Below are 26,395 nucleotides of genomic sequence, written 5' to 3' on the forward strand. Positions count from 1 at the left end.
TGTGTGTGTGTGTGTGTGTGTGTGAAAACTCTTATCTGATTTTCTATGGAGCAAAAGAATTCAGGCCCTGGAACCTGCTAGGGCTGGGGAATCACCAGTTTTAAGGATGTATATGACTGGGAACATTTGTAATGGGTGGAACTAGGAACAATGTAGAACAGGAGAACAGGGAAGAATAAGGATATAGAGAAGAATAAAGAAACATGGACAGATGGTTCCTGTTGTGAGTAGATTTCTTACCTCTCAGATCTTTACCCTCAGATTTTTAGCCCCCTTTAGCTATTTGTGGCATCTTTAATTGAACCCCCTTACAAATAAGAAAACATCATCCCTGCTCTTGAAGACTTTGATATTTTTCTTCTAGAAAAAAATGCACGAAAAGCTTCTCGGTAACCATTCCTGGCAATGTTCATTTAGAGTATGCATACCACCATCTGTGCTGGCAGGTCTTTGGGTGTTCTGTGTTGTAGGCTTTCTGGGAACTGGGACACTGGAGCTCTTCTGAAGGACATTGTCATGTGCTAGCCTGACCCAGTAGATTCTCCCTCAGAGCCGGAGCTCCAGCTCTAACAAAGCAGGGATTTTTATACGATTTTGGATTCTTTGTCTCCCATGTATGTCTGTCTGGGTGTTTTAAACTGCTAGCAGGTAGATCAAGGATGATTGGAATGTGGAGGAAAGGAAAGGAATAGGTTGTAGGAGAGCTGTGGTGGAGTTGCATGTACACACAAGGACACTGACCATCCTGTGTCTGTTTCCTGTTTGTCTTAGCTCTGGGGGCCCTACCAGTGTAGGTGGAGCAGTGGTAGAAATGACTGTAGTGATTGGAACTGACTCAAGACCAAGTTCCCAGCACAAAGGAGACTTATCTGCTCCAGAGGGACAGAAGGCAGGGATAAGGAGCAAACACAGGAGATAGAGGAAGAGGGAGAAAGGGAAGGGAGCAAGGGAAAAGGGGCAGGGTATTTGTCCTGGAGGGAAGGAGAAAGGACTGCCTCTGAATAGAGAGGAGACAGCCATGGCACATAGGAAAATGGTGGATTATAAAGATAAAATGGGAAACCCTGTGTTAGGATGAGGTGTTTAATTTTAATATGGGAATATTAATTAGGTGAGCCAAAGGGAGCTTTTGATTGCTGGACTTCAGTGCTTTGATAGCTAGACCTTGGTAATCAGCCTCAGGAGGAGGAAGTGGCCAAATAAGGGAATAGATTTTGGTGACTAGCTTTAGGAATATAATCTTAATGGCTTTTAGCAAGGCAAGGGGATGGGGGAGAAGGACAAGACCAGGCAGAGCCATGCTCACCACACTCAAGCTGGTCAGAGTCCCTTCAGTGACCATACAGATAATTGCAGGACTAAATTAAGAAGTAATGGCTTAATTTATGGTGGAGAAATCTCAATCAAGGATAGCATCCATGTGTTATGGTTACCGCTCACTGCTCTGGTCTAGGTCCACAGTGAGAGCAACAGGTGAAGAAATAAAAGAAGAAATACATATTGCTTGATAAGCAGAGTGTGAGGGACTGGACAAATGATTTGTTGTATAAAGTCCTGTACAAGAGGCCCTGAGTTTTGATTCCTAGTAATCACATAAAAGCCAGGCTTGTCACCCCAGTGCTGGGGGAGTGATGGAGACAGGAACATCCTGGGGGTTCAGTCTAGCTGAAACAGGGAGTCCTGGGTTCATGGAGAGAGAACTTGCCTCATAAAATAAGGAGGAGAATGATAAAGAAAAACACTTGAAGTTGACATCTGGCTCCACAAGCTGGCATGTACACACACATGTATGCACACATACACACATGAACATGTGTGTATGCACACAGACACACACACAAGCCTCACATGAAGGAGTGAGTTTAAGGTTACAGACAAGGCAAGTCAAAAGCAGCTGTAATTGTTAGTGGTTAGCATCATAAAAATAAACAACAAAAAAAAAAGGGCTGCCACTTTTCACTGGGACAACAGGAAAGGTACCTGAGGGGGAAAAAATTCAACCTAGTAAAGGCTCTGTCTTCTGACATTGCACATGCGTGTTAAAGGAGAGAGTCTTACCTGACTACAGAGAGCATGGAGAGCTTCCCTGCTTGAAAGCAGCAACCTGGGAAGTGTTTTTTTCCCCAGGGTCAGCCTGGAAGGTGTACAGGAGCTGGTGCAACTGTAGTCAAGGGACCAGGCTCCATCCCACAGCGGACAGAGAACCACTGAGGACAGGCAAGGGGTGGCAGTATCAGTGTCCCTGAAAGGGGCCTAAGAGGACCTAAGAGGCCACTGCATGAAGCTGGGAAGGTAAAGCCTGAGGTAACCGTGGAGACCCCAGGATATTAGATATATCAGAGCCAGGGGGCACCTGTAGCTTTGGAGCCTGTCCTAGAACTGACTCTTGTAGACCAGGCTGGCCTTGAACTCACAGAGATCCACCTGCCTCTGTCTCCTGAGTGCTGGGATTAAAGGCCTGTGCCACCACCACCTGGCATTGTTTTAGCTACATTTCTATTGGTATAATAAAACACCATAGCCAAATCAACTTACAGAAGAAATGGTTTATTTGGGCATGTTGTTTCTGAGGGGTGGGAGCCCATCATGGCCGCAGGTGGTGGGCATGGCAGTAGGAACAGCTGAGAGCTTACATTTCAGGTAGCAAACGGGAAGCCAGAGAGAGTGTACTGGGAATGGTGCAGGGATTTGAAGCCGGAAGCACTCCCTTAGTGGCATACTTCCTCTGATGAAGCCACATCCTAAACCATCCCAAAACAGCTCCCTCAACTGGGGACCAAGTGTTCAAACCCCTGAGCCCACGGGAACGTTCTCATTCAGACTCCACCTTTCCTTCCTTCCTTGAGTTGCTTTTGCCAGAGCTTACAGCAGAACTTGGCAGAAAAGAACCGAATACACTTCTCTTCCCTCTTCCCTTCCTCTCTCTTCTGTCTTTTCTGCTCTCCCTCCCCGCATCTTCATTTTGTTTTCCACACCACATTTCCGGGGTGTGGCACAAAGAAGGCCTTTAGTGAACGCATATAGACTGTTTTGTCAGCTTTTAGATGTGGGATTCAGAGAGACAGTTCTGTTTAGACATTTATATTTCAATGTTAATGGCATGCTTTCTTTTATAGATATTATTAAGAGGGCTGGGAAGATGGCTCAGTGAAGTATTTACCACATAAGGATAAGGACTTGTTTGGATTCCCAACACCCCAATAAGAGCTGAAACAGCAGCATGCACCTGAAACCCCAGTACTAAGGGAGGCACAGAGGATCCTGGGTCTGCTGGCCACCTAGCCCAGCAGGATCAATGAGCTCCAGATTCAGCAAGAGAACCTGTCTTAAAAATAAAATGTTGAGGAAGACAGCTTCATGCTGACCTCTGGCCTCAATTTACACATACATCCAGCACAGGCACCATTAGACACACACCACATATGTACAAACACATGTAAAAAATATTCAGTTAGTAATAGGAAAGTTAGCATTTTGAGGTACAAGATTATTTGGGTTTTTTAGAAGTTACATTTATTATTTGTGTGATGTGTGTACACATGTGCCATTGATAGAGGACAGCTTGCTGGAGTGTGTTCTCTCCTTCTCCCACGTGGGACCCAGAAATCAAACTCGGGTTGTCAGTCTTGGCTGCAAGAGCCTTTACCCCAGAGCCATCTTGCTAGCCCTTATTCACCTTTTCCTTCCCTTCCTTTATCCCCATACTCTCTCTTTGAGGGTCTTATGTCGCTGTGTGGTCCAGGATGGCCTTAAACTCTGGCCTCAGACCCCCAAGTGCTGAAATTACAGTTGTGAATCACATGATTAACTGTGTTTGAGACATTAGGTGGATTGTCCAGGTAAATGGAGAATATGCAAGTAGAACTGTAGATAAGATGGACAAGCATCAGTCTAGTAGGCACTACAGGAAGTGTAACTGAAGTGGTGTATTTGGACACCCAGAAGGAGGTGTAGAAGATGAAGGGAACTGGACTCAGGGCAAGGTGATAGAGAGAGGATCAGGAGGCACGTCAGAGTTGGGAGCAAACTTTATTCACTGCACGCCAAGGGGGAATTCTGAGGACCTTAGTCAACAGCTGAAGCAGTGTCAGTTAACAGGAGCGGGTTCAGAGCTAGTGCATGTCTGGAAGGAAGCTTGGAGGTGAAATCAAGTTAAACAGGACAAAGTTGATGGAGGAAGGTCATTGGCTAATAAAGGAACTGCCTCGGTCCATTTTATTGGTTAGGACATAGGTAGGTGGAGTAAACAGAACAGAATGCTGGGAGGAAGAGGAAGTGAGCTCAGACTCGACAGCTCTCCTCTCGGGAGCAGACACCTCAGAGAGACGCCATGCTCCCAGCTCCCAGGCAGACGCACACTATGAAGCTCCAACCCAGGATGGACAGAGGCTGGAATCTTCCCGGTAAGCGCACCTAGGGGTGCTACACAGATGATTAGAAATGGGCTAAATTAATATGTGAGAATTAGCCTAGATAGAAATGGGCCAAGCAGTGATTAAATGAATACAGTTTGTGTGTTGTTATTTCGGGGCAAAAGCTAGCCGAGCAGGCGGCTGGGGTGTTGGGGACGCAGCCCCGCCGCTCCCTATTACTACACAAAGTATAAGAGAAATGCAGTAGACTCTCCTCTCAAGAAATCTAGCAGGCAGGATAGAGGGTTGTGGCCACATTTCTCTATAGACACAGTTAAGTAACTGGTTGGTAATGTGTCAATACTACATAACAGTCTGTGTCATATAACCTCCCATGATGTATTCTCTACTCAATAACTAGTCAGCAGGTGCTATAGATGCTGCGCCTACGTGGCCTGGAACCGAAACCGAGTGAAGGACGTCAGGATTGAACACGCATACACCTCTCTAGCTGCTGGTAGAAGAAGCCCTTTATTGAACAGCACCATGGAGGTTTTATACCTAACCCGGCCAGGTGGGCCAACAGGTGTTTATACCTAACCCAGCCAGGTGGGCCAACAGGTGTTTATACCTAATCCAGCCAGGTGGGCCAACAGGTGTTTATACCTAACCCAGACAGGTGGGCCAACAGGTGAAGACTGATCCTCGGTCAAGGCCAGGGCAATGCGTGCTCAGGAAGCAGGGTTGATAAACAAGTTTGATTCCGCTCTCAGAAGCTCAAATCAAAAGAGCAAGAAAAGGTCACTAGCAGGGAAGAGCAGCTGGAGGCCAGGACTCCAAATGGTCCCAACAAGTAGAGATGGGCAAGATAACTCAGTGGAAGGTACTTGCTGCCAAGCTTGATGATCTGAGATCAGACCCTGGACCCACTTGGTGGAAGGAGAGAACTGATTCCTGCAAGTGTTCTTTGACCTCCACACATGTGCCCCACAAACAAACAAACAAACATTCCAGTGGCCTCCTGGAGCATTAGCTGGACCTGGAACAAATGGTGGTTGGCAGTGTGGGAGACATCACATATGTAACAAGAAAGCACAGGCCCAGAGAAGTACTCAGCTGGTTCACAGCAACAGTGACTTGTTCTGTGTGGCTGGGGTTTCTCTGTGAGAGACTTAGTATTAAGTATAAATGCTCAGCCAATAGCTTAGACTTGTTACTAACCCTTACAACTTAAATTAACCCATATTTCTTATCTACCTTCTGCCACGTGGCAGTGCCTTCTCTCAACACACACATTTATCTTGTTTCTCTCTGCCTCTTCTTGTGACTCCTCTGACTCTGCCCTTCTTCCCAGCATTCTCTCTACCTTGAAAATCTTGTCTAACTTTTCATTTTCACAGAAGGATTATTCCACAGCATTTGCCCCCTTTTGTTTTGTAACCAACCTTCCCTTAATGATAACAACCATCCATAACCCATCTTTTGGGAATGTGGGCATTCTTCTCTAGACTGCTTCCTGTTGTCTGGTATTGTTGAGGGAACCATGGGAAAATCAGGTTAATTGCTAAGTCTTGACTGGATTAGTCTGTGAGATTGGATCATCTCATTAGCATCCTTGAAACTGCTTTAGATGCAGAATTCTGAGGAGACTGTAATAGGCATTTTGAGATGCTGGGTCACCTGGGCCATCATTTTTATTGATGTCTGGTCTCCTTGTTCTGAAATACATAAAATTTTAAAGGTAACATACATTTTTGTATTAATACAAGTATAGACTGTATGTTGTACACAAGTTAGCCAAAGATGATTTTTTGTTTTATGTTTGAGCAGGTAAATACAGGACTCATGTTTTGTAGTTTTTCTACGTCTATTTCTTTATGTCTGTAGTCAGGATTTTCAGAAGGTCTTGTCTTCCCTGATCAAACCTGATTCATACCAACCTGAAGTAAATCCCTAGCTTCCCATTTCCTGTGAAAGTAAAAGCATGACCTTTTCCCCAAAGTAACCTAACTGTTTTGAAGTCAAGATATTTTTAAAATATATAGGCTAGTTTACTAAAATATATAGGTTAGTTTAATCTGGCAGTTTTTATAATTTAGTGTGATTTAGCCGCTGTTATTCCTTCATTAGAAATCAGAAAATCTAAAGACAACATAATAACACACAGAATCCAGACTCTCTGTGTATTTCCCATCTTTTTACCCCCAAGATGAGGTTTCTCTATATACTACTCCTGGGTGTCCTGGAACTAACTCTGTAGACCAGGCTGGCCTCAAACTCACTGAGACCCATCTGCCTCTGCCTCCTGAGTGCTGGGATTAAAGACGTGCATTATCACCGCCTGGCATATTTCCCATCTTTACATAGCTTTTTTTATATCTATAGATAATAGATATTCTTCTTAAGGACTTTACTATTTTTTAATCTATAACTGTCTCTATCCTTTCTCTTTTCTCTTTCAAGCATATGTGTATTTTTAAACACACTGTAACCCATTTAGGGTTTTTTTCATCTGGATCTGTCTTTACTGAGCATTTGTAACCTTTTCGGTCTGCATGAACAAAACCCCAAAACTGTCACACATCGACCTGGCTGGACTTGCATTGGCAGCCCAAGCCTCCAGGCAGTGTCTGGGAGATGCCTCTCTGTACCACAACCTGTGAGGGAGACTGCAGGAATCCTCATGGCTTAGCTCATGGCCTGCTGACACGGCTCGTCCTGGCGGCTCAAGGAAGCTGCAGGGAGTGTGTCTCTGTACTGAGGTCAGCATGAGAGGTACAAGACTAGGAAGCCGTGTTTGGTTCATTTTTGTGTGTTTAGAACCCTTTTGGCTTTCTCAGGTCTTATGTGGATGTAGGTGTCGGACGTTCAGGCGCCACGTGTAGACAGAGTTTCTCTGTGTCCTGGTAGTTACGCCCAAATAATTACTCAGAGACGTAATATTAATATTAAATCTCAACCAATAGCTTAGACGTGTTACTAACTAACTTTTACAACTTAAATTAACCTTTTTAGGTTAATCTACATTCTGCCATGGCATTACCTCTTTCATCTTGTACCTCCTGTTTCCTCTCTGTGTCTTGCTGGCGACTCCTCTGACCCTACCCTTCTCTTCCTAGTGTTCTTAGTCTGGCTTTCCCGCCTCACCTTATCCTGTCCACTGAAGTTCTGTGCCAGGCATGTAGTCTGGGAGGGCGAGGTCTGTTCCTAGCAACAGTGGCTGGGATAGCAGCAAGGATATCACTAAGTTGACTTTGACATTGGCCTGCAAGAGCCAGAGTGGGAAATGGGACCCTTCAATGGTGGGAACACAGAAGGACAGCACAGAGCATGGGGACTGCCTCCCTGAGGGCCTTTGGCCTTTCCCAGAGCTGTCTTGGATGTAGAGGGCTTAGGAGAGAGCAGAGTTATAGAGGGGATCCCAAAAGGTATGTCTTTGGCCCACAGAGGTAGCTCCCCCTTGGTGTGGAAGTACCTGAGATGTCACCAGAGCACCAGTGGTTAGGAACAACATTTCTAAAAACAATGAAATAAACCTTCACAATCGTAATGTTCATGTGAAGGACCTTTTCCCTGTGATCAGGAGAATGTGAACAGTCTTCCCAGATGCTCTGTAATCTGTCTCATCATGGTCATGAGACTTGGCATGAGATCAGAGATGCAATGTGACTCAAGTTCTCTTCCAAGTAGTGTAAAGAAACCAGTCAAATCCTGAGTTTCTCAGGCTCACTTGACATTAGACCTTTAAAAAAAAAGTTGTTTATATATATATAAGTGTGTGTGTGGTGGGATGGTATATGTTCATGAGTCCAGATGCTGTGGAGTTCAGAAATCATGCCAGCTCCCCAGAGCCGGAGCTACAGGTGGTTCCAGGTCACCACATTAGTCCTAGGAACTGAACTTGATCCTCTGGAAGAGCAGCAAGTACTTTTACTCCATGAGCCGTCTCTGCACCCTCTAGGCTTTCCTCCTCCCTCCCTCCTTCCCTCTCTCCCTCTCTCCCTTCCTTCCTTCCCAATAAGCTACTTCACTTTTAATATTGTGTGTAGACCAAGTGTTCTATAAGGTCTTTTCCAAGTTTTGTCTTTGTCTGAGTGTTTTATTGCTATAAAGAAACATCATGACCAAGGTAACTTATAAAAGAAAACATTTAATTGGGGGCCCACTTAGAGCATAGAATCTTGCCCTCATGTCTGGGTAAGGCTGTGCTGGCAGCCACCATCTGGAAATGAGAATCAAGCCAGTGAAGGGCTGGTTAGTTGTGCAGTCTCCACTGCACTTGTGTTTGCTCTGACTCAGTGGCTAACTTTTCTAAGTCCTCTGGGTTCCTTTGGAATTTTATCCATGAACTCGGGAGGGGGGTATAAGAAAAGGCTGAGCATCCAGAAGCAAAGTCAGCTTAGTCTTAGGTACTCAGCACCAGCACTCAGCTGCTCTGCAGACGGGACTCATGAGACCTGTTTCTGTTCTTCAGTTGTTTGGTAAGCATAGTGGATATAAAGATGGTTTCTTCCATCATCACTGTTGGGCTCAGGTCAGGTTGGGGACAAGACTGGGGGTGCCCCATAGGCCACAAGTTCCACGAGGTCTCCATTCCTTTAGCAGGGACAGAAACCAGGAAGAATTCTTACCCTTATTTATAACATGGAACTTCTTGATTCTGTGGCTTTTTTCTTTCTCCTTTGAGTGTACAACAAAATATTTGGCAATAATGACAGTGTAGAGACCCAGAACTCACTGGCTCTGTGTCAATGGGCTTCTCATAGCTTCTCCATGTTTTACAGCGGAATCAGAACCAGAAAGAAGGTTGCAGTGAGAGACGAGGCCATGTACACACCCCACCTAGTTCTCCACCCTCCTCCAGTCACCACTAGCCTTACCCCTGCCTTTCAACGTTTGTTTCCTCCTTAAACCCTCCTGCTTGAAGGCTGGTGAGATGGCTGGTGTGGATCCACATGCTCCCTCCCACAAGTTGTCCTGGAGACCTCACACGTGTACCTGCACACAACACACGCAGAGAGACAGAGAGAGGGAGGGGAGGTGGAATGGGGAAGATAAATATGATCTTTAAAAATGAAAACAACTAGGGCTTACATTTTTATTTCGACACAATTTATCTATCTTTTCCATTTCTATGCAGAACTTGAGTTATTTCATGTTGTCCAAATCTAGTGATTCACCATAGGACAGATATGCTCTGAGGGACATTTTCCCTGTTTTGTTAAAGAAAATCAGATCTTGTTTCCTACATCACTAGATGAGGATGGGATCCTGGGGTTTATCTTCCCACCTGCTTATTTGAGCTTGACGAATCTGCAGTACGAGTGTCCGGGGACTTAGATGTTTCAAGATTTCCACCATCATGAAGGATGAGCTGGTGTTCCTTCTCTCTGGTGTTATTGGAACTGTGAGTTGTTATTTGGGAGTGCCTCAACAATGCTCCAGCTGCCGGGAGCGCTCCATCTCCTGGAAAGTCTCCGGGCCAGGAGAAGGCCAGTGCAGAGTGACACATTGTCTTGGTTTCACGAAGAGCACATTTGACGGGAAATGACTTAAGGTTACTGTATCTGCTAGTAACCCTGTGATGCCATCCCGACAGAAAGCACATGACTACTCGTAAGCCCGTCACACAAGCAAAGGAAATTGGATTCTGCTCAGAAAAACCAGGCTGTAATCATCCTGATCCAATAATGTAGCCCTGCAGGGTGGCGTCATCAGCCCTGAGACACAGAGAGAAGGAGGGGGACAGGGAGGGTAAGCACTCCGGGAGGCCAGTGCCCAGCTCTCCAGACATTCAAGCCAATGAAAAATTCATGAGGCAATGTTTTATAGCCAATGTCTAATACCACTGCTGGGTCACAAGCTGATCCGAGCCAATCAATAGAATTCATCACCATGAAGGGAACTAGCGAGGGGATGTTTATGAGAACTGGGAGTGTTTCAAGCCAACACCATTTTCTGGCTACTTAATATATGTCACCCTTAAAGGCACAGAATGTACTTTGAAAATGGACTTGGTGAGAAGAAATCTCCCCTAGATTTCAAAAGTCTCCCAAACATTACGGAGGGGGAGGGGGAGGGGTGTTGTGATCATTTTAGAGAGCCAACCCGAGGACCACTCGAATAGAAACTGCTTTGTTCCAGTCTGCCGCTCTGTGATTTCTTTTTACCAAGTCTAGAATTTTTTTATTTAAAAAAAAAAACAAAACTATTCATTTCCTCCAGGTACAACTGGAAATACACGAGAATGAAATTACATATATAAAAAAACCATAGTCAGAGTTGTAGGTTATGTCATTAAGTCGCAGTTTAATGATAAAAAGCTTTTAAGGTCATAGGAACACCAGCCCAACCCTTGTGGCTTTCTCTGCCCAGGTGCTGTTTCAAGCAGAGCCTTGTTAGAAATCAGAATTTCTTAGCTCAGAAGTCCGCTAAAGACTTGAGAGTGACAGTCAAGCCTGGTTAGGTGGGAGAAGAGCTGTGACTACAGGCCATCAGTGTGGATGTTCCAGGCATGGCTAAAGCAGGGCCCTCCTGAGGTCTTCTAAGTAGGTTCCATTAGGTGTCTTCCCTTCCACTCCCACCAAAGTTGCTTTTCAGTGGTGGATCCAATCTCAGGAGGTCACGAGTGGAAAGTTGTGGAAAATTCACCTGTGAGACAGACAGGAGAGGAATGCCAGAGAGGGGCGAGGTAAGGTCCGTTCCTGATGGTGGCGTCATCACCACCATCAAGATGTGCCTTGCATCTTTGTAAGCAGGTAAGATTTCTTTCTGGGCTGCAAACAAGATCACTGTTTGAAAACTAGAAGACTCAGAACAATGAAAGAAAATAAGTCATTCATGAGATTAATATCCTGATAAACCACTTAACAAAGTGGCTCATTCTTCCAAGTCTAACAAACATACATACATGTACACAGACATGCATGTGCATGCTGCATGCACACATGCACAGATACTCAGGTGCCCGTGTGAATGGTTCTGTGTCTAGTCAGATCTACTTCACTGTTACAGAGACACACCCTTGTCACAAGGTCATGTGTTTTTAAAGCCCCAGGCCTAGTCTACCTGCACCACTCTTGTTTCTTAAGCTGAAGCCTGTTCTGCTCTTCCTTGGGAAGTTCAGGTTTGGGGGTACAAGGCTGAGCTGCAGCCCTGAAGCTGCATGTCCTGGGGAGCTTCTGAAGTAATCTAATCTTTATATATCACCCACAGCAGGGAGATAGTACTTCTTATCCGGGAGTCATGCTAATCTAAGGAGTGGCCAGAAGGATGATGTGGTAGTTTCTCCCCACTCTGCCCTTCCTTGGTTTTCTGTTTTCTCTCCAGAGCAGGGTAGTGGTTAGGAGTTTGAGTGAGCTTGGGCAAATGGCCTCATATCTCTGTGCCTCAGTTTCTTCATCTGGGCTATGGGTCTAACAGTACTTATCCTATATTACAGGCTTCTGAAAAGATTAAATCTGGGGCTGGACATAAGATGCTTGATGCCTGCTCTTTTTAGTCTGAGGAGTCCTTTTGGGATGGTTATTGAGAAGGATGAGATTCCCTCATGACATTACAGGACATTCTCCTCGGTTCATTGTCTCCTGGAATTCTCTGCTGACTTTCAGAGCAATCTAGTGCTGTCTAGACCCATCCTCATCGCCTCCCATAACCTGCAGGGGCCTTTGGTCATTTGGACTTCCCCAAAGTCCCTCTTGGTGGGCATCTTGGAATGGAGGAGGCCTGGGCAATGGTCTGAAGAGGAGGAAACCCTTCTTAATGACTTAGCATCCTGACACCAGACCTGACAGTTCTCAGAAGGTGGTCCTAGGAGGGGCACACCAAGAGTAGCCTCAGCAGCCTTCACACCAGGACCTCATCTTCGGGTGCATGTGTATGGGGTGTCTCTTTCTGACAGGAAGGTGGTAATGTTCTGGATTTGATGTAGGCTCACAGGGGAGGACAGTTCTTACCTGGGTGTGTCTGCCCTACCACACTGTAGACTAGCTGTTGTCAGTGTGGCCCCAGAAGCTGGTGTTGCAATGAGCCTTGCAAGGGTTTTAGTTGCCCTCAGGGAGAAAGGATAGGAGTCGAAAGGTCGGAAGTATATTTTTCTGAAACTGGCTGAATTCCTGCCCTGAACTTTTGTTGTTGTTGTTGTTTTAGGTAGGGTTTCTCTGTGTAGCTGTGTCTGTCCTGGAACTCACTCAGTAGACCAGGCATGCCTCTGCCTCCCGAGTGCTGGGATGAAAGGTGTGTGTCACCGCACCATGCCTGCCTGACTGCCCCAACTCCTCGCACTAATTATTTACTTGACCTGGCTTCAGGTCTCTGAACCAAAGAATAGTAGAGTAAAAACCTTTTAAAATTTCTTTCTTATTTTCTTTGAGATAAGATCTGCTGTGTAGCCCAGGCCAGCCTCAAATTTATCACAATCCTCAATCTCTTGAGTGCTGGGTTTGAAGGTGTGATCCACCATACCTGGCTGAAAATTTGAAACGTCTCAGAAAACGGTTATAAGATAAATGAAGCTTTGTGGTGCCTGGGCCCCTTGCTTCACCGTTGTCTGTTTTTGAAGCCTGGAGCCCCTGCCGGGGGCCTGCTAGTGACAGCACAGTGGCCCAGCATGGAGCCTGGCATCACTGTCTCATGTTTGGTGAGTATCTATTAGTAAGAAAAGCACATCACACTCTGGCCATCAAAACCCTTCACCAGAGGATGCTCAGTAGGATGGGGTCAGGAAAGAGACTAGCTGTCCAGACAAAGGAACCAGGAGAAAGTGGGGCTAGCCAGGCTTTAGAATCCAGCCTAAAGGTTCAATTCTACCTCTACTATCAGACATTTAATCTCAGACAATCTTCCAGTCCAAAAGGAGGAAGTCATTCACCTTTCTACTTCTTTACAGCAGACAGTGTGACAAAGCTGCCCATCTCTCAGTGGCTGAGCAGCGCATACCTCTCTAGCCGGGAACTAAAGAAGCCTTTCGTCAGATATTCTGTCATAGGCTGGGAAAGTCACCCGGAGCACTGCAGAGGGTCTGAGAGCACACATGTTCAGCTTCCTTTTCCTCAGGGGTGGTTTGGAATCTGATTCACATTGTTGTCTTCGCAGGCAGTCTTTACAGTTCTTCTCTGGTGTTGCCCAAGATCACTGAGACTTCTAGTTACGTGCATCTGTATATGGTTTCTTAGTGCTGTATCAGCAACTGGTCCCCAAAGCCTGGTCTCTTTGGAGGATTGGGTGTATGCTACACACACGCGTGCACGTGCGTGCATACACACACACACACACACACACACACACACACACACCCCTACCTATATACATGTAGAAAGAATAATAAAACCCAGAGACAGAAATTGGGGTTCAACTGAAAACTAGAAAAGCAAGGCAGCCAAGCCACTAGAGAAGTCTTACCTCTACCAAGGCTGGGCGACCACAGACTAAGCCTCTCTCTCCTCTCATTTTATATTCCCTCTAGTGCTGGGATTAAAGGTGCATGATGACTCCTTAGGACTGGGATTAAAGGTGTGAGCTACTACAACCTGGATTTGTTTCTACATTGATCTTGTGTAGCCCAGGGTGGCCTTGAACTCATAGAGATCCATCTGACTCCCAAATCCTGGATCTAAAGATCTGTGTCACAATTGCCTAATCTGTGGTGGTTCCTTCTATGGTTCTCTCTCTGGACAGAATGAAAACTGCAGTTCTGAGTTACTTTCCTGTCACTGCTAATGAGTGAGTACATGTAGAGTTATAGATGTTAACAAATAATTATTTTACTTATCTATTTTGTTTTTATTTTTGAGGCAGGGTCTCACTCTGTAGCCTTGGCTAGTCTGCAGCTCACTGTAGACCAAACTGACCTCTCGTCTCTGCCTCCCACATGCTGGGATTAGAGAGTGTGCTACCATGCCTGACTTACAGAATTTAAGAAACGTTACCAAATAGTTGAAAAGGTGCCAAAGAGTCTAGAGTGAAAAGTAGCCTTTCCACCCATTTAAAGACCAGGGGATCAACTGGCTTTAAGTTTGCCTGTGGTGATGATTGTCCCTGGAAATTTGTGTTCAGCTTTTGAGATTACAACAGAATTTTAAAGATACAATCTCAGTTTCTCTTCCCAACTAGTTGGAAAAGTTTTCTTCATGCTGCCTTTGCAGTCTTAGGTCTTTACTTCTAGCCAACTTCTCTCTCTCTCTCTCTCTCTCTCTCTCTCTCTCTCTCTCTCTCTCTCTCTGTCTCTCTCTGTCTCTCTCTGTCTCTCTCTCTCTCTCTCTCTCTCTCTCTCTCTCTCTCTCTCTCTCTCTCACACACACACACACACACACACACACACACACATACATATCAGGCAGTCCCTCCAGAACTCTTTTGTAAGCCTTCTGCTCATGTCTACTCCTTAGCTGGATCGCCCTTCTTCTGGGCCTCCAGAGGGATCTGAGGCTTCTGACTTCCCCAGGAACCAGACTCACATGCACATACCAATACAGAGAGAAAGAGAGACAGACAGACAGACAGAGAACTTCAGAATTCACACAAGAGCCTGTGATGTGAATGGGACAGGGAGCTCGTGGGGGAAGCACCAGCTACCAAGCATGAGAACCAGAGTTCCCATCCCCAGAGTACATGGCAAGCTGGGCAGACAGCATTATCACTGTGTTTATGAAGTGTCCATAATAAAGAGGAGTAGCAGTTCTGTTAATTTGAAGGATGTTTTATCTAGATCTATGCATAGATCAGTGTGTATCTATTTCTGAAGATCATATAACCAAGCCTTTTGAAGCAGTCCATGTCTAAAATAATTCCTAGGGCTATGTCATGATCCCTTCCCTCTCTGCCTGGTTCTTCTTTCCTCAGGTTGTCTCCTGTCCGTGAGGATCTACGTAGTTTCTTTCTTTTTGTTGTTTAGTGTGTTTGTTTTTGTTTTGAGATTATGTCTTGTTTTATGGCTCTGATTGGTCTGGAACTCTCTATGTAGCCCAGACTGGCCTCGGACTTGTAGCAATCTGCCTGTCTCAGGAGATGGTCCCCATGCCCAACTCCATGTCCAGTCTCAACATCTTGGTGGCTCTCCTTTTCCTGGTCTCTGTGGACACCATCCACATTTGCCAACCTCAAACTCAGACTCAAGTCTCTACCACAGCCTTGAGGCTGACCTTCCAGCTTCTCATCTCATGCCCTTCTTGTTCTTCAAGTTTCAGCTGGGGCCTCTTTCTTTACAAAGCAAAACTTACAGTGTGCTTGGCTTAAATGGAAAGGTCCAAGTTTCACTGTGCTCAGGAAACAGTTCCTTCACTCTAAGATCTGGCTCCCCCTCACTTCTCAAGCCTCCTCTCCTTTCTAGATCTGCCAGTATCCGTTAGCTGTTGCTGGTGTGTCTTCCTAGGGCTTTCCTCTTACCTCTAGGCCTTGCTGGGCTGTTCTGTAGTCATTGCAGCCTACCCTGAAGTAGCCCTACTGACCCTTCCTGACTCAGCCTTACAGACTTGAAGGAAACAAGGCTAAGACAAAAACATATATGATGTAATTGCTAGCCTTTATTATATGTGTATAATATATTTATAAAGTAAATATTTATTATGTATATGCCTTTATTATAACATGGGATGCAAACAATCCAGCAATTCCTCATCACAGAAGAATTGCAGTGTGGTCAGAGTTACTGCTTATGATAGAGCTGATTCCAGTGAGCCTGTGGTGGGGCAAACTTTTTGCAGAGCCAGTCAGTCATTCAATATTTCCATCTTTGGACAAAAGGCTGTGGATCCATGAGGATGCAAGTTCACTTATTGTGATGGTTAATGTTGATTGTCAACTTGCCTGGGTCTGGAATCAAGTGACACACAAGTTGATAGACACACTTGTAAAGAATTTTCTTGATCAGATTAATTGAAATTAGAAAACTCACCCTAAATGTGGACTGCACCTTCCCACAGTAACCCAGCTCAGATACAAGGAGTTTCGAGAGAAAGCTTTCTTCCCCTCTTAATATCACTGAAGAGTTCATCTACCCTGTTTGGGAGCTATCTGTGCTGACATCAGACCTCAGCTTCCTGAGGTTCCAATGTGGTCTAGAAACCAGCGGCTCTCCAGGAATCTTCCAGGCCTTCAGCACCAGGTTGAGTCTACTGTGGTGTGAGCCTCATAGCCTGAGCATCTGCTGAGACTCAGCCTCTCCAGTGTGACACAGCACACAGAGTAAGCTTATCTAGCCCTTGAGTGTGCATCTTACCATCTTATTCCTGTAGAGAACCCTAGTGCTCAGACCTATCATGATGCCACTTTCCCCACGCCACGACAAGAACAAAAACAGAGTGTCACAGAGGAAATGAGGTTGAGCGGAAAACTCGCTAAGTGTTTAACCAGTAGATGAGGTACTAGAGATGGGAGGAGAGGGAACGAGAGGGCGGGTCATTCCAGAGGGGGAAATAGGTACAAAGACTGGCTTACACAGTGGCCCAAGTACGGCATGTACGGTCGTACAGTATGCACACTGTATACACTATATGCAGTACGTCTCTGGAGTGTAGGAGGTGGGGCTCAGACGTAGGCCTTCACCACATTGGAAATACTTCTTCCATCCTTCAGATGCTTCAGCTTCTCTGTAAAACCTCTTTAAACTATGTACCAAATAAATGGCACTTGATTTATTCTTGGGTGTTTTTGTTTGTGAGACAATCTCACATAGCCCAGGCTATCCTGAAACTGGCTATGTAGCCAAGAATCATCTTCAGCCCCTGCTCCTGCTTCTGCCCCTGAAAAGCTGGGATGCGTGTGCTGTCCTGTCTGGTTTATATGGCTCTAGGGACTGAACCAGGGTGTTGTGCACAGACAAGCGCTCTATCAGTGAGGTACACCCTCAGCCCCTCATCTTGTTTTGTATATTACCACCCAAGATTTCATGACAAATCCCACCTCCCACCAAACTATAAACTCCTTGAAGACAGGGACTGTGGTTCACATCTGTGTTTCATTTCTTCAGACACCCAGTCCCCAAACCCAGTGCTGCTATGTAGGACTCATTGAAGTAATACTGACCTGGAATTTCTTGAAGTCCAGGTCCTGAGTACCTACCAGCGAGCAGTGGCTTCCTTCCCTCTGATGTTTACTCAGGCTTAAGTGCTGCTAGCTTGCACTTCTGATTTTTGGAGAAGCAATGAGTAATAACTTTACAGGAATTTAGTAAGATTCCCATTTGAAGGCCCTAGCTCTAATAAGCCTTTGAATTTACTGTTAATTAACTTCTCAATCATGGAAAATTGTTATCTGGGAAGACTGGGACTTAACAGATGAAATAAATCTTTTTCAGCCTATGACATCAGGCAAGCTGTCTATGTACTTGTAACTAAAGTTTTCTCCACTAAAATGGTTAAGTGTGTGTGTGTGCGCGCGCGTGCGCGAAAGAGAGAGAGAGAGAGAGAGAGAGAGAGAGAGAGAGAGAGAGAGAGAGAGAGAGAGAAAGTATGGACATGTATATGTGTAAGTATAGGTACCAGAGTTGTCCAGAAGAGGGTGTTGGAATATCCAGAGTTGCAGTTATAGTAAGCTGACTGATATCGGTGTTGGACACTGAGCCTAGGTCCTCGGCAAGAGCAGTATGTACTCTTAACCACTGAGCCATCTCTCCATTCCTGAGTTTTTTCCATTTTTAACACTAGAATTATAGGGGCTGGGGACATGGATCAGCAGGTAAGAGCATGTGCTGTTCAATTTCTCAACAACCACATAAGAAGTTAGATGTGGCCTCTCAAACCTGTAACCCCCGATTGATTGGGAGCAGAGACAGGCGGCTCCTGGGGCTCAGTGGCTGCCGGCTCTGTGTTCATTGAGACACTCTGTCTCAAGGGACTACAGCAGGAAGTAAACAGACACCCACACAGAATGCACAGCACACACACATACATATACCATGCACATATCTATAATACAGTAAATAAGTAAAGAGCTTATGATGCTTTTGAATTATAAGGATTAAATGTGGGATAGATATGAAATTAATTGGTAATATGTGAGCCATCAACTAAAAATCAGAGAATTTTTATCCTTTTACAGACTTAAGTGATCTTGTTTTATTCCTGGCATTCAGGATCCCTATGCAAAATTTACTGAGAGGTAAATCTGAAAAGATCTTTCAAGGCACTGAAGTTTGTCCATCCATCAGTGCACACCTAGGAGAGCAGCTAGGCACCTTCTCAAGCAGCTCACATGTGTCAGAATGGCCATGTCTGCAGAGTTATCAGGTCATCAGGGAATTTGTTGTAAGAAGGTGGGTATCAGCACAAACACACAGTGGACCCAAAAATGACTCCAAAAGAGAAGGGGAGGGAAAATTTCGGAGAGAAACAGTTGTGTATAATAGCAGACACCACAGAGTTCTGACTCAGAGCCTATAGCTATACAAGGTGGTGGTGCAGCTAGGTATGAAGAAAAGTAAAGTTTTTTCTAAATTCTTCTTTCTGTCCCATACCAGATAGCTCCTGACATGAGACAAAAAGTCTGAAATTTTCTTTTAACAACATGCTTGAATTTAGAGGACAGAGCCATTGTCCGACTCCAAAGCCAGCTTTGATTTTTAAGTGATCGTTGCTATAATTCTATTTAGTATTCAGAGATTCTTACCCTCTGATGACCTGTCCTCACAAGTGATATTCTCTTTGTTTGGTGATCCTATATGGATTATTATCTTTTCCTCCTAGGCATCTAGATGTCCAGGGTCTCTTGACTTTATTGAAGGTGAGTGTTTTCCTGCAAAGATAAGAACAGAACCCTGCCCCACCCTTAAGAGGTTCCCTTACCACCTGATTGGTTGTCACCTCTGTGGATGAGCTGTCATTTTTCTTTTTCAAACCAAATCTTTATTAATTTTGATGGTATCCATAACTTTTCTTCTCCTGTTGAAATAAGAGCAAAACCCCTTCCCCAGTATAACACATCTCCTGGTTTCTATTATGAGCTCAACACATCCTTGAAACACACCAGGTGATTTAATTCAAAAGACTTTTCTGTTATCCAATGTCTGTCTGCTGCTGTTGTTCCTTTCTCATTAGCGTTAAGAAAATTCAAGGTCAATAGAGCATTATGTAGTCTATTTCTGGGGGTATTTTCTATTCATTTCTGTTTGTTTAGCATATCCCTTATAGTTCAGTTTGATCATTCTATAACTGCCTGGCCTGTAGGATTGTGTGGTATACCTGTAATAAGCTTTATATTATAATAAGCAAAAAACGGTTTCATTTTCTTAGAGACATATGATGGACCATTATCTGACTTTATTTGTGCAGTTATATCCATGATGGCCATAACTTCTAATAAATGTGTAATTACTGAATCAGCCTTTTCTGAGCTCAAAGAAGTTGCCCATTGAAAACCTGAATAAGTGTCAATGATGTGGTGCACATATTTTAATTTTCCAAATTCTGCAAAGTGGAACACATCCATCTGCCAGATTTTATTCCTTTGAGTACCCTTTGGGTTACTCCCTGCAGGTAGCAGTGTTTGGTTATAGAAAGAACAATAGGACATCTCTTTATAATCTCCTTAGCTTGTTGCCATGTAATAGAAAACTCTTTCTTTAAACCTTTGTATTGACACGATGTTTCTTATGGAATTCTGAGGCCTTCAACACTCTTCCAATCAGTAATCAATCGATTTCTGCATTACCTTGTGCTAGAGAACCTGGTGGACCCATATGGGATCAGATGTGTGTTATGTATATGAGACAAAGCCTTTTCCTGATTATATCTTGAACCTGAATGAATAATGAAGTCAATTCTGTACCATCTGATATAAATTCAGCAGTTTCAATATGTAAGACAACTCTTTCTGCATATTGTGAATCAGTAACTATATTAAGGGGTTCTTTAAAATCCCTTAGCACCATGAGAATAGCATATAATTCTGCCTTTTGGACAGAATTATGAGGGCTTTGTTCCACCTTACTTAAATCTTCTGATTTGTAACCTGCCTTCCCTGATTTATTTGCATCAGTATAGAATGTACGGGCTCCAGTTATTGTTGTGTCCCGTATAATGTGTGGAAGGATCCAAGTAGTTCTCTTTATAAGGCTAATTCTATCACTTTTGGGATAATTGCTATTAATCTCTCCTAAAAATTAGCACAAGCTCTTTTCCAAGGTTCATTGTCTTCCATTATTTTTTAATTTCATCAGTTGTAAAAGGCACTATAATCTCTGCTGGGTCTATACCTGCTAGTTGATGAAGTCTCAATTTTTCTTTTATAATTAATTCAGAGACTGTTTCCACATAAATTTTTAATTTTTACTTGGTTTATGTGGTAAAAAGATCTATCCTAAGATAACATCTTCCCTTTGCATAAAATTCTTGTAGGGGAAATTCTGGAAGGCAATATAACTAGAATAAAATTAAGATTTGGATTCACCCTACCCAAATGTGCCTCCAGTAATTTTTCTTAAACAACAATCAATTCTTTTTTTTTACTTCAGCTATTAATTCTCTGGGACTATTTAAGTCTATGTCATCGTCTAAGGTTTTTTTTTTTTAAAAAATGAATGATTAGATCAGGTGTTATCTCAACAGCTGGTTGTAGACTGGAAATGTCTCCTAACAATCTTTGAAAGTAATTCAGAGTCCGCAATTGGTCTCTCCTATCTTGTGCCTTTTGTGTTCTAATTTTCTGTAAACCTATTTTTATCACTTAGGTAATTGACAGAATCTCCTCTCTGTATTTTTTCAGGAGCAATTTGTAACCCCCATTTTGGCAAAACTTTCTTTACTTCTTCAAACATTCTTTCTTAAGTATTTATGTTTGAATCAGATAGCAAAATGTCATCCATGTAATAGTAAATTATAGATTTAGGAATTTTTTTTACATATTATTTCCAGTGGTTGACTTACAAAGTATTGGCATAGGGTAGGAATATTGAGCATTCCCTATGGAAGGACAGTCCACTGACATCTCCTAGTAGGCTGAGAATTATTATAAGTAGGCATCATAAAGGCAAATTTTTCTCTATCCTTTTCTTGTAAAGGTATAGTGAAGAAACAATCTTTTAAATCAATAACTATAAGAGGCCATCCTTTTGGTAATAGAGAAGGCAGAGGAATTCCAGATTGTAGAGGGGTCATAGCTTGAATTACCTTGTTGACAGCTCTTAGATCTGTCACCATTCTCCATTTACCAAATTTCTTTTTAACAACAAATACAGGAGAATTTCAAGGGCTGGTTGATTCTTCAATATGGTGAGCATCCAATATCTCCTGTACCAGCTGTTCTAAAGCCTGCAGTTTGTCTTCTGTTAAAGGCACTGTTTAACCCATAAGGGTTAACCATTTTAAAGGTAGGGCTGTTGGTACCTCTAAAGTTTTGCTAGTTGCTTTATGTTCTTGTACAGTCTGAATGGCTGGTGACCTTTGTGGATAGTACCTTATAATATCCTTCCCAGAATTATGAGTTTCTGGGACTGCAGGAATGTTAATCCTGATATTCCTTTGCTGCAGCAGGTCATGACCCCATAAATTCACTGCAATATTAGACACATACAGCCTCAGCCCTCCTTTCTGTCCTTCTGACCCTATGCATTCAACCTATCTTGTACTTTGTTTCTCTTGAGATATGGTTCCAGTTCCTAGGAACTGAACATCTGCCTTTTGAAGAGGCCAATTTGGATGCCAAGATTCTGGAATAATGATACTCACGTCCGTACCCATGTCTATCAAATCCACAATTACAGTGCCATTTATACACACCCTTAGCTTTTGTCTTTATCATTTATAGAAGTCTGCCAGAATGTGCATTTCCTATTTTCTGTTGGAATTTTTTTATTTATCCTCCATATTTATTCCATCCTCCAGAACAGCATGGTCTTTTAGAGAAGGCTCTGGATTTTTTAATTTTTCTGGTGAGACATGTCTTCCACAGTGACTGGGAATGACTGGATCACTTTTGACTTGAGGGCCTCTGAGAGGCCTCCCAAAGAGTTTCCCAATGGTATGGGGTTGCCTTGTCTGTCTTTTATTGATCTGCATTCATTGGTCCAATGTCAGCCTTTGCCACACTTTCTATATATACCTGAAGGCTGAGTCTTCCTGTTCTTGCCATTCCCAGAGCAGATATTATTCCTAGGAATTCCCTATCTATAATCCCTTCTCAGATGTCCTATTCTACAACAGTTAAAACATTTGGCATTTTGATGCCTCCCATACCTTTGGAAATTGCTTCTCCTGCCCAAGATTCAGTATTATAGTTAAATGTCTCAATGTTCATTGTATGCAGGATCCATTCATCCATAGGTGCTGATCTAACCTTTAAAGGCCCAAGTATATTTTGCATACTAAGCTGGCATTTTCTAAACCCAGAGATTCAATAAGTACTCATCTAGCATCTGGGTCTGTTACTCCTATTTGTACAGCCTTAGTTAATCTTTGTAAAAAGTCACTAAAGGGTTCTCTCTGGCCCTGTTTATTTTCCTAGTTCCTGAATCCTGTTCCAAGTATTTAAGGCTGTTTTGTGGCATAGGGACAAGATTTGTTCATTGTAAAGAGCTTGAGCTTGTGGGTCAGCATAAGTGCTCTTACCAAGAATTTGATCTTGGGAAGTCTCAAGTTTTTTTGCTTTTCCCCGTTGTTCTAAAATTTTAGCATCTTCCCTGAAATAACATTTAAACATCAGTTGAGGCCCATTATCGAGGATTGCTGAAACTAACTGAAGCCAGTTGGTGGTGTAACTTTAATTCTAGAAGCCCATATCTTTACCATCTCCCTAACAAATGCGGAATACAAGCCATAAATTACAACAGCTTGCTTAATTTCTTTTAGATAATTCATTCCTATAGGTACCCATCTACCTTCTTTGGATCCTTTTGAGCCTTTAGAACTTGATGCTTTGTCAGAGTAGATTACAGGGTAGGAAGTAAAACCCTGGGTAAGTCATCTCTTACCCAGCTATATTTAATCCTGTCCTTGTATCTTTATCCCCTGCTCATCAGCTCAAATAATTTCCAAAATCATTTCAAATCTTTTTACTACTGTGTTTTGTAAAACCTGAATCTCCTAGCCTGTATATATCACTAGTGATTTCATTGTGGCACCTAGCTTCTGGTTCTCATTTTGCACATGTGATTCCAAGGTCTGAAATTTTTCCTTTAAAAATAACATCCCATCTTTGGATAGCATGCAGATTGCCATCCTGGAGAGATACTCTATCTGCTATCCTAAAATTCTTGATGGCAATATTGTCTGCAATTATATTACTTTCAAGTTTATTGATTTATTAATAAAATATTTACCTGGTATGAGGTCCAGTAAATTATCTTAGGGCTAATAATCTTTATTGTTCAGCAGTTGTCATGTTGTGGTTGTAGAGTCGTGACTAGCGGCAGTGCAACCAGTGGCAATGCGAATGGTCCTGAGCCGCTTTGGTTTCCCCCTTGGTGCTGGTTAAATACTGAGAAATGTGCTTTGCCTGACAAATTAAAAGCAATTAAATCAATTCCATACGTGGAGCAAGAAGCCCAGAACTCACGGGCAGGGAGCACAAACCAGAAGCTGTGTAAGTTGCCGGTGAGGCAGGGAACGTCGGGTGGGAAGTGCATGAGCTTGGGAAATTTCCAAGTCGCCACAGGCAGTTAGCTCTGCTGTGGTGGGGTTTTTACAAAAAACCACTTAGGTAAAAGCAAACAAGCAGGCAGGGGTGGGAAACTTTCTGGGCTGTGGACTGCCTAGGCCTTTAAGCCAGTCCACCCAGTAGGTGTGGAATTCGGATCCACATGGGGCACCAGATGAAGATGGACGCTTAAAAGAAATCCCACAGCACTCAGAATTGAGCATAATAGAGGGTTGTTTATTTAGGGGTATCACAAATCACGGTCCTCTGCTCAAACGGGAAACAGCAACCGAATCCCACGGCCAGAAGAGAGACCTGAAGCACTTTACCTCGGCATATGTAGCATAAGAGGCCACGCCCAAGTGGGTGGGTAACTTCAAGCCTACTAGCTGTAGGAATTCCTACAGCATGCCTCTGCCCCCCATGTGCTGGGACTTATAGTGTGTACAATCATGACACCCCTCACATGGCTTTTTATAATACCTGTCATACATGACTGCTGCCATACAGCTCAGAAACACAGTAAGAGCTCCCGGGCCACAGCATCCTGGACACGGGCAGCTTGCAGCTCAGCTAAGACCTGCCCAGGAGTCTGACTGACAGCTTTACTCTACCTAATCCACGCTTACATTAAAGCCCCATGGGTCAGTGCTGTGGGGGTAACAGACCCCCATCCCCCTCATTGTCCACCCACCCCGCTGACACAGAATTACCTGGTAACTCTGGCTTGGCCTGGACCTGTGCTTCTACGGTGCCCCTTTTCTTGCATTTGTTTCCATGGGCATCTTTTGGCATTTGCTCTCTGGCTGGGTCCTTACTCCCTTGTGTAATCAGGCTCTGGTGGCCAGTGCTATGATGAATGGGCTTCCTCAGGCAAGGAGGCAGTGACTGAAGCCCTGCCAGCTGTGTGGCCTCAGCTTGCACCGCACTCCCCCAGGATGAGCCTGTGTGTCACAGCACTGGGCAGCAGTTCCTGGAGGCAGCGAGCCCTTTGCTCGAGCCATGGCCTCTCAAGTGGTTATAATTTCATTTGGCTGCTAATTGGTTGGCCTGTTGCATCACACTGCCCTGACCCCTCCTTTATACTGGATTTTTTTTTTCAGGAATACTTGTGTGAGGATGAAGCTATCTCAGAATGACTGATGTGAATGATGAAAACAAGGCTGCATGTTTTAGCAGGGAACATCTGTCCTCTTGCTGGTCCAGAGGAGGAGGGACCAATGCGGTAGCCTGTGAGCCCAGCACCTGAACCTTGGTGGAGAGCAGGGTCAGTCTTATTTTAAAATTCACTTTAAATTAACATGTATATGAGTGTGTGAGAGAGAGAGAGACAGAGAGAGAGAGAATGAACAACTTGCAAAATCCATGGTCTCTTCTTTTATTGTGTGAGTTCCAGAAATTGAACTCAGGTCACCAGGCTTGGCTGCAAGCTCCTTTACCTGCTGAGCCGTCTTGCTTGTCTTCATTTAACACATTAAAAATGTTTACTCTTATTTTATGCACATGAATGTTTACCTGCATATATGTAATTGTAAACACCACATGTGCCTGGTGCCCACAGAAGGCAGAGGAAGTAATAAGAACCCTTTGAACAGGATTTAGAGACAGTTGTGCGCTGGGAACTGAGCCCAGTACCTAGGAGCTGTCTCTCCAGTTCTCATTCAACACTTTTTTAAGTGAACACATGTTGTGTGCCAGGCACTGGGTATATGACATTAATCAATATAGACAACAAGCTTGGCCCACATAAGGCAGATCTTATGTGATGAGAGTGGGTGTGTCACAAACTACTATCAGAAAGAAAGGGGGAGAAGAACCCGACCTCGGGGACACTTCTCAGTACCCACACAGCCCCCAGCTGAGCAGGTACTGACTCCTTGGTCTCAAGTTTGACTCTCACAGCCCAGACATATGTGATAAGGACTAGTATAAAGAAAGACACCCCCCCCCCAGAGTCACACCCAAATTTTTGTTTTTGGAGACAGGGTTACTCTGTGAAACAGTCCTGGAAATGTAGGCCAGGCTGGCCTTGAACTCACAGAGATCCACCTCTTCCTCCCAAGTGCTGAGATTAAAGGCGTGTACCACTATCACCTGGCCTCACTCCCAAACCTTAATGGCAGATGAGCTGTTGCCCAGGTGGACTCCATCTCCCCTGCCAGAACATACTGTCTGACAGGGCATTTTCTCCTCTGTCTCTCCAATCCTGACTGTAAAATCAGATATTCCAGTCTACACTGTACAGTGGGGCAGTCAGTCGGCTGACAGACCAGGACAGACCTGGCAGCCTGGGCCTGTGATAGAGGGGCAAGGAGCCGCACCCCACCCTCAGTTAGAACAAGAACTGTCCTCTCAACCATTGCCTTATTACCCTGGGGCAGAATCACCTTCAAGAATCTCTTGTCTTTTTTCAGTCACCCAGTTTCTTTGACTGAGACATACTCTGAATTTATTTGTTGTTGATGGTGGTGGTATTTTCT

The 26,395-nt window shown here is 44.0% G+C and overlaps 1 long non-coding RNA gene across 2 annotated transcripts in view; it reads left to right on the forward strand.

Annotated features, from left to right (window-relative positions):
* The window catches only part of LOC142858426 (uncharacterized), a 62,328-nt gene that overhangs the window by 22,742 nt on the left and 13,191 nt on the right, over positions 1-26,395 (forward strand). For both annotated transcript variants that reach the window (XR_012912018.1, XR_012912019.1), the window contains exon 2: positions 25,019-25,182. This is a non-coding gene — a long non-coding RNA (uncharacterized LOC142858426). The remainder of the gene's footprint in view (positions 1-25,018; positions 25,183-26,395) is intronic.

This window comes from Microtus pennsylvanicus, chromosome 10 (assembly GCF_037038515.1).
Source record: "Microtus pennsylvanicus isolate mMicPen1 chromosome 10, mMicPen1.hap1, whole genome shotgun sequence".
Taxonomy (NCBI): domain Eukaryota; kingdom Metazoa; phylum Chordata; class Mammalia; order Rodentia; family Cricetidae; genus Microtus; species Microtus pennsylvanicus.